Raw genomic sequence first — 14,096 nt, 5'->3', positions numbered from 1 at the left:
CCGGATCAGCTGGGAGTGGCATATACCATAGCCTATCCCCGGGTGAGAGCTGGGTTAGACTGGGGACGGTAACTAGGGAAGACACAAGTTGGGAAAGCGTCCATAGATTTGAGAAGGGAACAGGCTTCTTTGAGGAGGCTCAGCTGGGACTGAGGCCTACAGAGCTGCCCGGAGCCGCTAACCTCTTTTGGCTCTACCCGCGCGTTACGCACAGGGTGGTACAGCCAGGGAAGACCGGCGCGGCGGGGGTGCCAATGCTGGCCGCGCAGGCGCGGAGTGCGTGCGACGCGGAAGTTGGTCGGTGCGTGCGGGTCTCCGGGGGGGGTCTGTCCTGTATGTCTGCCGTGGCACAGAGCTCGGCGCAGGCACTCGGCCGGGAGCTGCGTCAGCGAGCATGGACTGATTGCTGCCAGCCCGGTGTGCCGGGGGTCGGGCGGTCTGTGAGCACCCGGTGTCTTTCCCTCGCTGGTGGCCGCCTCTGAGGAACCCAGTGCCAGGGTGTGAGGGCCGGACGACAGGCACACAGGACACATCGGAGGACGGGACGCTCTTCCCCGTGGGCTCCGTTTACTTCCGTGGCAGGCCTCTCTGCTGCGAGCTGGGAGGGAGGCCGGGAAGGGCCCAGAGGGCTCGATCTTGTTTATTCTGTAGATGTTCGTTCTCAGTGTCCCTGAAATAAAACCTGTCAGGTATCTGACGTACTCGGGGGGGGGGGGGGGGGGGGTTCTTTGCCTTTGGTAAACGACACTCCCTGCCGGAGGACACTAAGCTGAATGTTGGCTGAAGCTTTGGCGCTGGTGTTTTGGTCCCAGGGAAAGAGGTGAGGTATGGCAAGCAGGGAAGAAGCGTACAGCGGGCATGGTGCAATGACTGCGCCGTTTGATGGGTAGGAAAAGTGAAGGGAATTTCCAGCAGATAGACTTGAGGGCTGTACTGGCTTGTGGGGATTGTACTTCTGGTACCAGTTTAGCAAATGGCCGTAAGTTACAATTTTGCGTTTGAAGTACCTTTTTTTTTTTCTGTGAAGTGGCAATACTGCTGACCCCCTGCTAAAATTGCTTTTTGATCCAAGTGAAAAATGCTATGTGGAAAAGTGCTGGTGTGGCAATAATAAAGGTGCGATTTTGATACATTCGTGATGTGCTTTTCCGTATCTTATGCTTTCATTTTGGCTTTACAGAAATCAAGGTTATTTAACATTGGAAATAATAAGTATGCTTAGTGAAGTCCAGAGTATATAGTTTTTTGTGAACAACTAATTCTGCCAGTGACATTTTGAATATTAACCTTTTTTAAGAATTTTATATCAAATTAATTCATGACAGAGAAAAAAGTAATGGGATACATACACACACATGCTTGACTTTTTAATAAAAAGGTAGAATTTAGTTGAAAGCATGTGAATAGACTTTGTTTGAAGAGACTGGTTTGTGACAGCATTTACTAGGAAAGGTAGTTTTATCTAACTATTGAGTCTGGGGTTACCTGACTCTCTACTGATGCATCACATGGGCCATTAATGCTCTGGTAGCTCAACCAGTCACTGCTCTTCCTCAGCAGCAACTTTGAAAGCAGTAACATTATCGAGTGTGAGACAGATACGGTACAATGGAGACAGGATGTGTATTGAGAGTTTTCATTCAGACTGACTGGTCCAGCTGGCAACCCTCTCTAAAGTGCCCTGGATGCTTTCTCAACTATTATATAAACATCCCTCTGGATAAACAAATGGATAAACAGCACCTAGGAAGCATATGCAGGGATATGCAGCATATTAGTTGGATAAGGCTGTGAATATTCATACGCAGGAAGTCATCATGTGGCCCAGGTGTAGCAAAGCATGTTTCAACATTGGGTAGCAAATATTCATTGTAAACACGCATGGGGGAGGGAACCTACTTAGTGGTAGGAAAGTACCTTATGTGACGCCAGAAGAGTAGTGAGCAACTACATGACAAGAGAAACAGACAATGTAATTTTAGTTCTGCACACCTGAATGAATGAAAAAGATGGGGAAGGTGGTAATCCTTCTTAATGAGATTCTAGTAGCCCTTCGGCTCTTTACCAGCTATCCATTTGCAGGCAAATGAGAGAGAATGCACTGAAGAGCAACCAAAATACAACCTGCAGACACTGAAATACTTGAAAAATCTAATGTTTACTGTTCGGCCTGGAAACAGTTGCAAATAGGGAGAGATCACAACCATACATTCTTATTTAAAATATAAACAAAAGAAGATATTTGCCAGCAGGACACAGAGTGTAATAGAAGATATGAAAGAGATGTCTCTAAGGGGAGAAATGCTTAGGACAAATACAAAAAGTGTTCTCATGGTGAAGTATGATTTTTACCTCTCACTGAGGTGCTTTTGACTCATTCTCAATGGGGCCCTATTGCAAGATTAGATGAGGTAACAGACCTCACAGGTTCAGGAGGCAAAACTCCACCAGATTTAGGAGCAACAATTAAATACCATTGTTTCTAAAGTGCCTTTTATTTGTTTGGGTTTTTTTCCCCTCAGATATACTGGAAAAGGTTGTACCTGTATATAGTCAGAACATCTGGGGGTTGTTTATTTTAGTATAAACATGATTGCCCAATTGAGATACATGTGCACAACCATAAAGTGGAGCAGGTGGAGAATGTCACAAGTATTGTACATCTTCTTTCTCATCTCGAGATCTAAATTACCATAAAATGGTAAAAGTGACTCATGTGGTGCCAATCTGTTAGAGAGACTCTTGAACTGATTGTAATAATCACCACTTTTACTCCTCTCCAGTAGGCAGATAGTCTTAGTGAAACCTTTTCTTTTGGAAGATCATTCTTGTTAAATCCTGTATTAAGGCTGAAAATAAAATGAGCATGTGGGAAAGGGCAGTTGAGAGGACATGTCTGAGCTATAGTCATAGGTAATGATAAAAAGTGAACAATTACAATGATTCACTAGAGCCCAGGGCATAGGCTACAGACTGTGAAGACATTAACCTGCAGCAAGTCAGCAACACAAATGTGACCCCAGAAAAGGTGACTGAACCATGCCAATGACTAGCTGAATCAGAACCAAGGCTGCCAGGTTTTCAAATGCCTACTCTTCCATGCATAGTTCATCTCATTTTATGCATTTGAAAAGCTTATCTTGGGTTTTGTAGGCACCTGGCACAGCAGGATATGATCCAGCTGAATGCCTGAAGATTTGTTTATTCATTTAGCATAATTTAATTTAGGTGTCAGTACGTGCAGTCTAAAGAGACAAGTGCCCGAACCTTAGCCTCTGGCTTGGGCCATGAGTGAATCTGACTCTAGTTTGCTTTGCTGCTTGAAGGAAATCTCCAGATTAAAGAAGGCAAGCTTAGATCATCTTGGCTTTCAACATTGGTTGTGTTGACAAAGGAAAAAAAAAAACTCTGCAAAAACCAATTTAACCAGCCGTGAATTATCAACTTTTGAGGTCATGTAGATTAGAGAGGTTTTGTAGCTGTGTCTTTTTTAAGCATAAAACATAAGTTTGGAAACGAAAGGACAACTTTAAATAGTTACAGCACAGGATTTGGAGTTAGGACTTTGACATTCTTTGGTTATTTTAAGTCTCTGCCTCAGTTTTGTTTTCTGAAATGGAAACTGATAATCTCAGGGGCAGTTTGGTAAATGCATCTTTATTGGATGGCATTTTTAGAGATTAGGAATTGTTGTTATTACTACTGTGACTAAGAGAATGCATTATTTGCAATGAATGACTGGACGGAGGGTCCAAGGTGAAAGAGAAAACTCAGCACAGCCAGTTACAATTTGCATGGATATGACTACCCCAGAGGCAATTATTATTAATAATACTTTCATTTAGTTCACACATGTATTACTTCCCCTTCTTGCCTCTTATGTAATGCAGGTCACTTTGAGAAAAGCACAAATGGAAAAAAATGGAGTGCAATTAAACAAACATTCTAGGTTAGTCTAAAAAATGCCAGATAAATATATATATATTTTAATCAAAACATTAGGCATAATTTAATAAAAGGAGAGGATGCCTAGAAAGTAAAAGTGGGTGGTGACTCCACACAGATGTGACATTGACTGGTACTGAAATCACTCACAGAAAAATAAACCTGCAGATGTTAAAAGATGTGTAGATGTGGCACCTAGTGACATGATTTAGTGGTGGTCTCAGCAGTATTGGCTTTGTGGTTGGACTCGATGATCTTAAAGGTCTTTTCAAACCTAAATGATCCTATGTTCTGTATAAGCCAAGACTTCTACTCTTATTATTACTGTAAACCATGAGATTTATCTGAATGTGTAATGACAATCACATTGTGCTAGGCATTTCCTGATGCTGGATACCAGACTCAGCAAAGACCATTCTTAGCCTTTAAAAGCTCTCTTTAGCAAATGATCTCTAGCACTTTCTTCAAAAAAAAAAAAAAAAAAAAGAAAGAAAGAAAAAAGATAAAAGGCAAGCATTGTTACAGCAATTTTACCAGAAGGAAAGCAGCCTTGTAATACCATTCACATTGCTCAACTCCCAGTATAGCAACCAGTGCAGAGTCTGTGCCCCCTTGAAAAGCTCATTCTTTGGGTGCTCCTTTAGCAACCCCAATATCTGCCTCCTCTGCCCCAAGGTCCAGGTTCACTTAACAGTGGTGTCCCAAATCATCTTTGCTGTAACTACTTGATTTATAAATTAAATGGATAAAAATAAATAAATAAAGCACTGTTCATGTCCTTCCATTTGAAAAAGCAGCTTAGGCTAATAAATAGTGAAATGGAAGGGTAAAAGACTAATGATATTTATCTATTTCCTGTTTTCTTTACCTGTCTTCCCTTCAGCATTTTCATAATGCCCAGCGCAAAGGGACCTTGTCTGCACCTAGGTCCTCTGGGTCCTGCTGCAGTACAAGTAAACAAGCATAATAAAAATCTAATCTTGTATAAATATAAAACAGGCCAGCCTTCATTAGACTGGAAGTTGCCTGCCCCTGGCAATCTGTTTGAGTATAAGCTATTTCTGCTCTCTCCTCCGCTGCTCTGAAGATGTCAGACCGGGGACTTGGCAGCTGAACATATTTCCAGGCACCTCAATAGGTTTCTCAGTTCTCTGACTTCTGACCTGGTGTTTCTGAGCATGGCTGAGATGAGCAGTAATTCCCTCATAAATGCTCCAGTGGCGGCGAGGCTTAATTGCTCAGCGGCATGAGAAAGTGTTTGGTGGTTCAATGACAAAAGGTCTTGGAGAATGTGAAACAGGAGTTGACAGTTCTCCCTTGCTGCCCCTGCCTGCTCCCCTCCGTAATGTATCTGACATTTAGCTTTTATAGGGCTGCGGCACTAACATTAGCAGAGTAAACCCTTATATTGCTGTTTATGGTGTCCATGTGATCACAGCAAGATCAGAGGTTAGAAACTATAAGGGCAGCTTGGGTAATTTTGTAAGCAGCAGCAGCACCAATTTCTTTGACAGCAAGTAAAAGAACAACAACAACAGCAAAAAAGACATTGCCGCTGGAAATGAAGAGCATACAGAGCAGCTGTTTGAAATTTGTCTGACACTGTTATAAAACAAGTTTAAAGTGTTAACAGTTGTACCCATGGCACAGTTTCCCCTGCTGTGTGCACACTGACAGCTTTGCTTTATGCTGAATGACTGAGCTACCACAGTTGTGCTCAATGCCCTTGCCTTTCAGATCAACATCTCTGAGAAGCATTGCCCCAGCTGTTGGCTGCGAATGGCTGGACAGGCTCTGGGTGAACTTGCAGGCTTGCGGGCAGGGATGCTGTGCAGTCAACCATAACTGTCATGCCACATGGGAGCATCTGCTGGGCTGACTAATGTTTGTGGTGGTCCTCCAACCTTCTGGCCCACTCAGCTAAATCTGTGCCTTCTTCTGACCCGAGGCTGGGAGTCACACCTCCAGATTGCTGGAGAGCCCGTGTTTCCCACTTGCCTGTTGCATCAAAGTGATAGCAGAATACAAGCAAAAAAGGCTGGAGAAGGAGATAGTGGCCCTGAGCAACTTGGTTCTTCCTAGACCAGAGCAGCCACTGGCCTTCAACAGACGCTGAGGGGGGAGAAAGAGGAGGCAGGTTGATGAGGGATTCCTGTACAACCTCCTGCAGTAACACACACACTGCAGTGTGCTCTGCTCTCCTGGAAAAACTGAGATCTGATGGTATATCTCACCCTGAGGGGAGACCTGCAACTCCAGTTTGGAGGAGCTGGGGTACCTGCCAGAAGGTGAGGAGATGGTGCTCAGTGAAGATGAGTGAAGAGAATGCTGAGGTTTTGAATTTTCCTTAGAAACACGGCAGGGGATCTCAGTACCTCCCTCTGTCAAGCTGCAAAGGATTTAACAGGTTACTGCTGAAGCCAGGATACTCCATTTTGTTTCAGAGTCAGGCAAGAAACTTCAGTAGAACCTAGAAAGCAAAGCAGCAGGTAAGAAACCAGAGCAGCAAGCCGTGACAGAATGATTTCCAGAGAACTGGGAGAGGGAGGACTGGGAATCTCTAAGTGAAACAAGGGTTAGGGAGATGCTTCTGGTAAGATACCATAGGGAGACACATTGTCTCAGCTGTAAGAGAAAAAAATTGAGCTGTGCAACAGTGCTGTAGTTGTAGATGAGACAGAAAGTGGAGAGCAGACTGGATGAGAGGAGCTGAAGTGGCTGAGCTGCAGGACCATAACCCCCAGCGTGAGCAGCAGCTCTGAGACTCCAGATGCTGATCCTTACTTTGTTCCTGCATGGCTCTGTTGATACTACCAGCGGTGCAGAAAGAGGGATGAGCTGTACAGTGTGGGGGCAATGCTGGGGAGATGGGAATGATATCTCCCCATAGCACAAGGAGCAGCCTTCCTTTTCCTTGCCACAGCAGGAACAGACCTTGTCTCAGAGCCTTTGGGACAGTCCATCCCAGATTGTGTGGCATGTAACACGGGTGGTCCCGGAGTCACAGTCAACTGCTGTGAGAGGGAGGACTTCTTATGAACAGATGGGAACAAAAGTGGCTATCAGTGTTTGTGTATGGAGGGAGGGGGGAGATCTAAGGGTCCTGGAGCAAAGAGGGGAGATGGAAACAAACTTACTGCAGCTTCCTAACTTTCTGAAGTTGGACTCTCACCTCGAGCTTCCCAAGAACATCTTTGACTTCAGCAGAGAGTATGGGCCTGTATGGACTGCAAATGTGTGGATTCATAGAACAAATGAGAATGTAAGTGTAGTAGGAGTCTGACCAGAAGACCAGTGAGAATACCCACACTCAGGTTTGTAGCCGAGTGCTGACACAGGAATGATTATGTATGCCTAACCACTCCTACCCCATATAGGAAAGAGAAGATGAGTCACTATTTGGGTTTGCAAATGGATTTCAGGAGTATTATTACATTTTACAGACAACTTTTCAACTGAGGGACAGGTTACAGCATGCATCTTGAAGGCTGCTGACAAGAGGAGACAGGAGGAGGTGGAACATGGGGACAGGTCAATGGTTAACAAGCTAAAAATAGTTCAGTGAAATACCACAGGCAGAAACCATAGTGATGGAAAAAAGAGTAACAGGAGGACAGAAAAAGGGAAGGAAGGGACCAGCAAGCTCCTGGGAAGCAATATAAAAACTGAGAGACTTCTGAGCAGGGATCCTCAAGTCCTTACTGTCACAATTAGCCTCCTGAAGCCGGTCTGTGTTGCTGGGAATGTCACTTGTGCTGCCTGCTGAGTTTTCTCATTCCTTTATTAAACTTCCCAGTATTGGTTAGCAGGGATACGAGTTTTAAGGAGGCCAAGGGAAAAACTGGCACAGTGGCTTTGTAATAGCATCTATTTCTGAAGTGATGTGACAGTTTAACGCCTCAAAATGGGATCTGGGACAAACTGCTTTGTTTTCCTATTCTGTTCTTTAGAGTCAAGGCTGGATTAAGACCATGTGAGTGTAGGCCTGTTTCTAGTCAGTTCTCCAGGGAAGAAAGCTTTCTGCTTTCCTTGTTTCAAATAAAAGCTTGAAAAACCCAGTCCAGGAATTTCTACAAGTTTTTGAAGGCAAGTTACAGACAACAACCCCGAGGCATGAGCTGTCTGTGCTTATTAGTGAAGTGTTGTTTTTACCTGCCATTAGTAGAAGTGTCTCCTTAACTTAATGTGAGCTTGTTCATGTGTGTGATCAGAAGATGACACAAGTTCTCCAGACAGCATGATTGGGAGTACGTGTCAATAGCCATTATTTATTCTCAGTTGTGCCTAACTGCATGTCTGGGATGGGCACATCCTCCCGGCTTTGGGCCCAGAGGAAAGGCCCCACACTGTGACTCTTCTGCTCCTACCCCAGCACTTTCTGGTCATGTTGGCTTATTGCACAGAGGGAGATAGCTGCTCTCACACCCAGGATCTTTAACTTGGCCCTTGGCTGTGCAGGGAGAAAGGGCTACAGCAAACAGGCAAGAGACCCTGCACAGCACTGACTGCAAGCCAAGTATACCTTCCTGAAGAAAAGCAGACTGTACTGCTCTGGTTCAGGAAGTTAAAGGCTGTATGTGGTTCTGGGCAACTTGATCTATTTGAAGATGTCCCTGCTCATTGCAGGGGGTTTGGACTAGATGAACTGTGAAAGTCCCTTCCAACCCAAACTATCTATTCTATGATTCTATGATCAGGAGAGTTCTCCAGCAAGGGGTTCAAATACTTGTTAGCTTGCACACATGCATGGGCAGCCAGCAAAAGCATTCACCCACGCTGTGGATGGACTGAAGTGTCAAAGGGGTGACCTGTGTCCTCCTCACCAGCATCCTAGGGTGGCCTCTATGATGCTGTGATGGGGGGATGTGATGCTGCATATAGCAGTCAAGAGGAGGGGGAGACACTATCCTTCTTTTTTATATTTATAAAAGTTTGATGTTTCATTACAAGTTTTGGATACAACTTCCTTATTTTTGCTTCTTTCTCCAGCAAAAATGGACAGATCTACTGTATGATATAACCAATTTATATAGACATAGCAGTCTTTTAAACTAACAAATGTGATACTGAAAATCTTAACAGCTGCCAGTGAGCAATATGCGTATCACAGAATCACAAAATCACAGAATCCCAAGGGTTGGAAGGGACCTCAAAAGATCATCTAGTCCAACCCCCCTGCAAGAGCAGGGTAACCTACAGTACATCACACAGGAACTTGTCCAGGCGGGCCTTGAATATCTCAAATGTAGAAAACTCCACAACCCCCCTGGGCAACCTGTTCCAGTGCTCTGTCACTCTCACAGTAAAAAAGTTTTTCCTGATGTTCACATGGAACCTCCTATGCTCCAGTTTACACCCATTGCCCCTTGTCCTATCACTGGATATCACTGAAAAAAGCCTAGCTCCATCATCCTGACACCCACCCTTTACATATTTGTAAACATTGATGAGGTCACCCCTCAGTCTCCTCTTCTCCAAGCTAAAGAGACCCAGCTCCCTCAGCCTCTCCTCATAAGGGAGATGTTCCACTCCCTTAATCATCTTTGTGGCTCTGCACTGGACCCTTTCAAGCAATTCCCTGTCCTTCTTGAGCTGAGGGGCCCAGAACTGGATGCAATATTCCAGATGCGGCCTCACCAAGGCAGAATAGAGGGGGAGGAGAACCTCTCTCGACCTACTAACCACCCCCTTTCTAATACACCCTAGGATGCCATTGGCCTTTTTGGCCACAAGGGCATATTGCTGGCTCATGGTCATCCTCCTATCCACCAGGACCCCCAGGTCCCTTTCCCCTTCGCTACTTTCCAGCAGGTCACCCCCCAACCTGTACTGGTACATGGGGTTGTTCTTCCCCAGATGCAAGATTCTACACTTGCCCTTGTTGAATTTCATCACATTTCTCCCCGCCCAACTCTCCAGCCTACCCAGGTCTTGATGAATGGCAGCACAGCCTTCTGGTGTGTCAGCCACTCCTCCCAGTTTAGTATCATCAGCAAACTTGAATGAAGCAGAGAAATGCATCTGGTGTGAAAGAGCCCATGACACCAATTGGTGTTTAACCATGACAGGACAGTGAATATGGACTATTGCCTGTTTGAGGGATATTCATCACCAGCATCACACGCCCTTAGGCACTTTACAGGATGTGCTTGGTTGCTGCAGTGGGAGGTGGTACTGTCACGAGTTTTGTGGCTGGGATTTTCATTTGATGGTCATTTAAATGATGAGCCACTCAAGCTCCTGTTTGCTGATGTTTGTCCTGTTTCCTCTATGCACACCCTGTGTACTTCTCTGTCCCTATTTCTCCTGTCTCCTCTCCACCTCTTCCCGTCCAGGTACTCAGGCATGTGTACAAAGCCACTGGACTTCCTTTGCACCTCATTTCCTCTGAGTTTGTTTGCATCCCTCTTCCTGGGTCACAAATCTTTTGCTGAAAGGTCATAACACCTGCCTTAGCCAGGCTGAGGTGTCAAATCCTATCAAAGCAGTGTAAAGACACGTTAGTTTTTGTGCAGAGAAAGAAAATCCTATTTTAAGTCCCACAATTAGTATTTTTTGCTTATGAGGCATGCCTACGTTAATTGCTTAGCCTGTTCAAAAGATATTAGCAGCCTGGTTATCAGTAGCAGCTACACCAGTGTTGTTGTCATGGTTTCATTAAACAAATCTAGGAAAGAAAAAAGGCAAGAAGAGTAGCTTGAGATGTTAAGGCAATCAGATGTAGGGCCCACTGCCACAGCTGTTCCACTGCTTCTACAGCCTAGGGAAACCCTACATTTTCCTGTAGACGCCTAAACAAGAGAGTGGATAACTTTGGCTTTTTGATAGAAAACCATCTACTTAGAGGGACCTGCTGACTGGTCATCATATGAAGGAATAGGGAGAGCTACCTGGCAGCTCTTATACTGCTTATGACATTTATCCTACTTACGAATATATAACTTGCAGCAAGTTTTTCTTCTGTAAAAAATAGGAAGCATCCAGTCAGGAATAAGGAATAACTGGTGTGAATGTCCAGATGGTGCTGAACTGAGATACCAGGAGATGGCAAAAAAATTATCTCTTTTCCAGCTTCCTGCATTATGCCAAACAGCAGGTTGTTAACAAATAACTTGTGGAGACTAGTATTCTTGTCAATAGTTTCTTTTAGTATAGGTCTGGGACTTAAGACAGCCTGTGGGGGACAATGTTACACCACTAGTATTGGCACATCTGTCTAACAGTGCACTGACCTCCTAAAAAGAAATTTACCCATATGGACCATAGTCCTCCGTTTCCTTCTCCATGCTACCAAATGCAGTGATAGCTATCTGTGTAGCTACAGATCCAGCCCTGCTGCCACATCTATTCTAGCGCATTCCCCAGGAGATCTTTAAAACACAATTATCTCCAGCTCCACCTAATCACACAATCTGTCCCAAGGTCTGTTCTTTTTCTTTTTTTTCTTTTTTTGTGGTCCTCCTGTTGCCAAGGTCTGTCCCAAGGACTCTGATCTCTTTGATCCTGTATCAACGCTTGACTGTGTCCTTTATCAACCAGCTTGCTCTGGGACAACCTCATGGCTGCTCTTGCTGTTGCGATACTTTGCCTTGTAAAGCAGATAGAGAGATAGTCTAGTTGTATTTAATCTGCCCTGATGCAGGACATCCATCTGCCCAAGCCTTTCGTTTTGCCAGCCTCCCATGGCTGTTTTCATGCAGGTGTCAGTGTGTCTCCCCAAACCATGTTCTTTCCCCTTATCTCACTAATGAGCAACCAGGGCTGAGCACTCAGCCCCGTGACTAGCCCATTCAGGCAGTATCTTTTCAGGCTGTTAAAGAATTCTAAAAGGGGAAGAAATTGGGCATATTGTAATATTTTGGGTTTCAGCTTTTCTAAAAACAAGCAGGTGGCTTCTGGGAAGCTGGAGGAAAAGGAGGGGCAATAGGGAAGCTGGAAAGCTCAGGCATAGGAGATGTGGTGGCATTGAAAAACTACTAAATTTAAACTCTGCTGTCTAGGTTTCAGTTGTGTCCAGTTTGGGTTCAGCTTACACTGGAAACTAGGCTCTAATTTATACTCCTGCGAGAGGTCTATGGCTAGCTTTTTTTCAGGAGAGTGAAGATAAAGTTTGAAGTTAAATGCATGAAGGCTGCAGCCATGGGTGAAATGGTACAAAAATGGATGAGAGACAAGCTATCAGTACTTAACTGTAGCTTAATCCATAATTATTTATTGCAGAATCTTTTACACCCATATTTGTCTCATGTAGTCTATTTCTGGAGACAGGCTGTTAGACACCAGCTAAGCAGGTGGTTTGCCGATGACTCCCACATTATATATTGATCTGTTCTGCGCTCCCTGTTCCTGGCTGGTAACTTTATCAAGACAGAACTGCCTTGGTAGTTTATGTTTTGACAGTGCCCAGCAGTATGAATGCTCATGAATGAAACACATAAAATCCCCTATGTGTATAAAGCCAGTAAATAAACCAACCTAAAGTACCCATTTATTAAACTCCCTCTCCCCTCTCTCACTCTCACATGTTGTGCCAACCCTGGATAAAACCTAACATGAAACTCAGCGTTTTCCCAGGGAATCTGTGAGCATCTATTCTCCTCCCTCAAGCTGCTTCTCAGGCCCCCACCAAATCCCCTGTCTGCATGGCAGCATCTCTCAGGAAGGGCCAGCCAATTAAATGCGACAGCCCCATAAAACCTGTAAAACCTTATCTTTGTCCCTTGTGCTCTCTGATCCTTTTGGCTCTCCGTGACCCATCCTAGACTGATTTCCTCCTTTACGTAGTACCAGCATCAGCTTCTTCTCAATGACTATTTGCCCAGGCTTTTGGGGTGATGACAGAAATGATAGCCTGCAGCTTTTTGTATTGCCTGTTTCCTGGCTCGTGCAGGCTGATTCATACCCAAGGGGAGCTCTGCCATGAAATGTGCCTCATGTTTTATACTGTGCTTAGGCATTTAGAATAACACATTTCTTCATCATTTTCCCATCTGAATGCTGTAAGGAACTAGTGCTAGTACTTCATATTTTGGGTCTGTTTAACCCATAGAAGTACCTTCTTCGCTGGATAGCACTGAAACTAGTCCTGTGTTTTCTTAAAGCGACAGAATTGGGCCTTTGATGTCTGTTATCTGATTTACCCAGCTGGATTCTCCTGACACCAAGAAACTGTAGGAGAGCCCAAGGGTACCAGTTCAGCACTTCGATTTCTAGAGTCAGATGATCTATCCATAGGTGAAGAGAAGTCATGCTGCAAATTTGTGGATTAGGTGCAGGGCACTAATTGGTTCCTAGCCCAGCAGAGTTCTGTTAGATCTATGTCCCTCCTCACACCTTCAAAAAGTCACTCAAAAAAAGGGCTGTAAATGGGCTTCTTTGGAGGCAGAAGATGAGAATGACCTCGGGGAAGGGCAGAGTTGATATACTGGATGATAAGAATAGTTTCAATCCCCAAACCAGGTGTTTTTTTCTACTGCTTGAATTTGGTTGTAAACTTTCTCTTTCAGGGAAAAGCTCTTCTTGACTATTTTGTCCACACTTTTTGCTCAGTCATACCCTTTCCTTCCAACAGCTTATTTTACATGTCATCTTACCCCTGGCAGTAAAATGTCTGAGAATGGTCTGAAAATCAAGGAGAGCAATCTTACAGCAGAGAAATAAAAATGCCTTATTTCCAAGCTCAGTTCTGCATAGTACCTATAAGCTGCAGTTACTTATGCTGTCTGAATCAAAAGAATTTATTGCCATTATTAAAAATATATTTTAGGAGTTTCAAATGGGATATCGTAGCTTGATGCACTGATTGGTGCTCACAGATTTATTAGACATGTGATAAGTAACTTGAGAATAAGAAGATAGATGTAATCATTTGAAGATGCATTTAACTTTTAAAGATATGGAACCAAAAACTATATATATGTTGTAATGTTCAGACAGCATGTGCCCTGTTTCCTGCTAGAAAGTGTGAACCTGTCTTGAACTTTGCAGCCACAATTCAGAAGCAGCTTTCGCCAGCTTGTGCAGATAGATAAGAAATAGGTTTTCCATTGAAAAGAGGTAAAATCTCTTACCAGTATCTGTCCAACTGTGTTTATAAATGTTCTAAACATTTCAGCATCTCCTTGTATTCTTGTTTCAGGTGGTCTGCAAGA

This window comes from Lathamus discolor, chromosome 5 (genome assembly GCF_037157495.1).
Source record: "Lathamus discolor isolate bLatDis1 chromosome 5, bLatDis1.hap1, whole genome shotgun sequence".
Lineage (NCBI taxonomy): Eukaryota > Metazoa > Chordata > Aves > Psittaciformes > Psittacidae > Lathamus > Lathamus discolor.
This window is presented reverse-complemented; position numbering follows the sequence as displayed.